The sequence below is a fragment of the Delphinus delphis genome, chromosome 14 (assembly GCF_949987515.2).
Source record: "Delphinus delphis chromosome 14, mDelDel1.2, whole genome shotgun sequence".
NCBI classification, from domain to species: domain Eukaryota; kingdom Metazoa; phylum Chordata; class Mammalia; order Artiodactyla; family Delphinidae; genus Delphinus; species Delphinus delphis.
In genome coordinates, this window is record NC_082696.1 from 46586072 (window position 1) to 46591025 (window position 4954).

The window sequence follows — 4954 nt, forward strand, 5'->3', positions numbered from 1 at the left end:
CTCTCCCGTTGCAGAGCACAGGCTCCGGACGCGCAGGCTCAGCAGCCATGGCTCACAGGCCCAGCCGCTCCACGGCATGTGGGATATTCCCGGACCGGGGCACGAACCCGCGTCCCCTGCATCGGCAGGTGGACTCTCAACCACTGCGCCACCAGGGAAGCCCCCAACTTTTTTAGAACATTTTTAAGATTTTGGTTTTGCCTAAATTCCCTGGCTCTGCCCTGTCCTGCCTTTGCTTTTGCCTCTGCTCTAATCAAACCCCAGTTATAACCATGTTTGGGGTGAACTTGCATGAACATAGGACAATAGCTAGTACGAAGAAAGACCAAGAAGAGCTGAGAACTGGAGTTTATAGAAAGGGCTGATAATTAATAACCTAGAGAACAGAATCATCAATCGGCAAGGGTGGGTTTTCTAAATATTGGGAAAATATTAATGGCAAATGTGAGCCTTGGATGCTGAAGGGGTTGAGGACACTAAAATTACGTGACAACAGTACAGAGGCAAAGATGAAAGCATGTGACCATTTTGAAGAATAGAATGAATTTTCACTAACATCTTCATTGATGGAGATGAATGTCAAGATGTATTTTTGAATCTCAGTGTGGTATAGTACATAGCATAAGACAGATGGTTCCCAGGGACCTATCATCGGTCTTTACCTCTTCTCCCTCTCTGGACCTAGCTTCAGAGCAGGGTATATACTGACCAAAAGAAATGAAACACAACAACAGGGAAATGATTTGCTAACTTAAAGGGAATTTTTCTTAACTCCTCTAGAGCACACCTTACTTCCCTGTAGCCCTTCCTGCACCTTTGAGCTCTTCTCTTCCATCATCTATCCAGACGGGAAATCCAAGTGCACCATGGGACTGAAGGTAAAAGGGTACAGACAAATATAAATACAACAGGTCTTAGGATGCTTGATGAAAAGAGCAAAACATCTTTGTAAGCAAAGGAGGAGATACACAGTTGGATGTTGTACATACTGGGCCTACTGTGTTGAATAGTGTCTCCCTCCCCCAAACTTCATGTCACTCCTGGAACCTCAGAATGTGGCCTTATTTGGAAATTAGATCTTTGCAGTTATAATTAAGATGAGGTCATACTGGATTAGGGTGGGCCCTAAATCCAATAAGACTGTTGTCCTTGTAAAAAGAGCAAGAGACACAGAAACAGACACACAGAGAAGGAAGATGACCAAGTGAAGACAGAGGCAGAAATTGGAGTGAGACATCTACAAGAAAGGAATGCCAGGGATTGCCAGCAACCACCGCAAGCCAGTAGAGGCATCTCTAGAGCATTCACAGAGCGTGCCCCTGCCTGCACCTTGATTTCAGACTTCTAGCTTCCAGAACTGTGAGAGAACAAATTTCTGTTGTTTTAAGGCACCCAGTTTGTAGTACACGTGTTGTTATACAGCAGCCCTAGGAAATGAATTCACTGGGAATGGTGTGGGATGTGGAAAGATACAAAAAATTGAAAGTGTTCTGAAATTTTTATAGCAAATCAAACTTGCTATGACATCCAAATGAGTGACTGGTAGACTCGTCTATTTGGGAAGGGTATAGCCTGGTTCAGCTGCTCAAGGTCATGTGATGAGTCTCATGCCTCCTGAGTTGCATACTAGTCATGAAAAATAAGATCATGTTTCAATAAGTGCTATTTTTTCCAACTTTATTGAGATAATTACTGACATATAAATTTAAGGTGTACAATGTGATGATTTGATACATGTATATATTGTGAAATCATTACCACAATAAGGTTAGTTAACACCTATATCCCCTGACAAAATTACCATTTTTGTGTGTGTGTGAGGTGATAACTTTTAAGTTCTACTCTCTTAACAACTTTCAAGTATATAATACAGTGTTATTCATTGTAGTTACCCAGCTGTACGTTCGCTATCCAGAACTAATTCCTCTTATAGCTGGAAATTTGTAAACTTTGTTCAACACCTCTCCATTTCCTCCAACCCCTATGCCCCTGCCAACCACTATTCTACCCTCTAGAATTTGATTGGATTATTTTTTAGATTCCACATATAAGTGAGAACATACAGTATTTGTCTTTCTCTGTCTGGCTTATGTTACTTAGCAAAATGTCCTCAAGTTCTATCCATGTTGTCTCAAAAGGCAAGATTTCCTTCTTTTTTATGGCTGGATAATATATACGGATGAGTAACATACATATTATATATATCACATTTTCTTTATCCAATCATCTGTTGATGGGCACTTAGGTTGTTTCTATGTCTTTGCTATTGTACATAATGCAGCAATGAACATGCTGGGTGCAGATATCTCTTTGAGATAGTGATTTTATTTCCTTCCCATATACACACAGAACTGGGATTGCTTGATCACACAGTAGTTGTATTTTCAATGTTTTTGACAAGTGATATTTTAAGATTAGTTTCCCAACTATGACCCAGAAGTGAATAAAAATATTTATAATGTCAGCATTTATATATTAAAACATATCCTTTACAATCATTTTATTTTAAATCAAACCTATTTTTAAATTTATGATTCAAAACTATCAGATAATAATACAAATAGAATTTCCCTAATTTAAGTTTTAACTCTCATGGCTGCGACAAATTTTCATTTACCTTTTTATTAAGAAAAACACATTTTCTGGATGTGGCAGGAGTCATAAATCAAATGTTGGTGATCAAAATTATTCCAACAAGTAAAAACTAAATGTTATTTTTACTCAGATATATGATTCCTCATATATTTCATTCAGCTTTGTAGCTTTATTTGATGATGAAATACTAAAACAACAGTATGTTCTTTATGGCAGTACACTGGCTAATAAAACAATGCAATCCTCAAAATTTAAGGAGACTTACATATAAAGCATAAGGAAATAAGTTGAAAACAAAGAATACTTCAAAAGGAGGGATACTGATTAACAATTTTACAAAAGCAGATGCTTAATATTCCACATATAAATATTAGTCCTTTCTAAGCTTCTTTTAAAGTAGCACTAAGATTTGCTAAGATTAAATAGCCATGTGAAATGGCTGACACAATTGGTTAAAGATTACATTAGTAAGAGACTGTTCCAAATATTGGGTAAATCTGGGCAAAGAATTAAGCACCACTTTCCAGTGACAACATAGCTCCAGGATCTAATGAATTATGTGTCAAACCAAGTCATAAAACTAATAAACTATCAAAGATTTTTTTTCATAGCCTTTGACAAATACACCGACATAACTGCTAACATGGCAATTATTTTTAGTACATGGGTAACCTGAACATGTTGGTGCTATGAAGGAAAAATTATTTTTTTCAGTTCATTGTTGATAAATACAGCTAGATCTGAACTTTATAAACTATAAAAGATTGCACTGTCAACAAATGTATCTTAATTTTGAGTAGTAGCACATTCTGATGACACAGTTGCAATGACAGGAAAATATTCTGGAGTAGCAACAAGATTAAGGTTTGAATATAAATTACTATACTGCTTCCTTCATTTTGAGAAATTGTTGTATAAAAATGATGTCAGTAGAACTCAACAATGTGCCCAGTAGTATAATAAAATTTATGAAGTAGATAAGAGTTAGTGTATTAAGTTCAAGGTTTTTCTCTCTATAAAACTATCAGTCTACTAACCATAAACAACTTATATCCTGATAGATAATGATTATCAAGGGAAAAAGGTATTTTAGAAATTAGAAAATAAAACTCTTAAGGTTTCTATAGGATGAAAAACAGTTTACTCTCAACGTTTTAAATATGTGAAGTGCTCAGCCAGACTGACTTATACGTCTATCTGGTATTTTAATGATCTTAATGTTTCCATACAAGAAATCAAAATATTTTTCAGTGGCAGATAAAAAGTCAACTGCAAAATTTAGAACTTTGGAAGAGCACAATTTATACAGAATGTGATGATGTGTTACATAATTTAACAATTATCAGTGAAGTAGGTGATGATCTCAATATTGCACATCAGGAAAAAGCTATCACCAAACGCCTTAGGAATTTGATATTACCTTTGAAATTTGATTTTTCATCTAAGACAAAATTAAAGTCTTTCAGCCCAAGACACATAAAAATTAATTATAAAGTTAAGGTTAAAAGCTAAAATAAAGATACTAATAAAATAATAATGTCGCTAGTATATCAGATTATATATCCTAATTACAGCCTATATGTTCTTTTAAGTGTTATGTATTACCTATCTATCCACACACATTATATATATATATATATATATATATAAACACATCTATATAGCATGTAAAACACACACACACTTATAGCCAAAGAAAACCTAGACCTAATACAGGAAAATGATTAAACTAGATATAAAAACACTAGGTATAATTAAATTTAAATAAATAAATAAATTTAAATAAATAAATTTAAATAAAATTTAAATTTAATAAAAATTTAAATAAATCAGACCAAATTTAATTAAACTAAACATTTTAAAAAACAAAACAACTCAATCATCTTCGAATCTTAAGATGTTTTATTAATCTACTCTTGCATCCAAAAAGAAAATCAAAACTAAATTTATAGTATATATGGAAAAATATGATCATGAAAATCTAATATAAAGGAATTTATACCATATAGCCAAAGTAGTGGTCAAAAAAATTAAAATCCAGCTTATAATAATTAGTTTCTTAGTAATTGATTTTTACTATTAATAAAGAATAAAAATCATGAATTTATCATTTAACTCAAGAAGGTAGAAATATAAAAATAACATAATCTGAAAGAATAAGAAACTAAATAAGTTAAAATATAAATTAATCAATTAGAAAACAGACAAATGTAAAAATAATCAATGAACTAAATCTCTGAGGAAAAAAAATAAATAAGATGTTAGCCAGCCTAATAAAATTAAAGCAAGCATTTCAAATATACAAAATAAGAGGAGAAAATAGCTACAAACACTAAAGAAATTAAAAGAATATATTAAA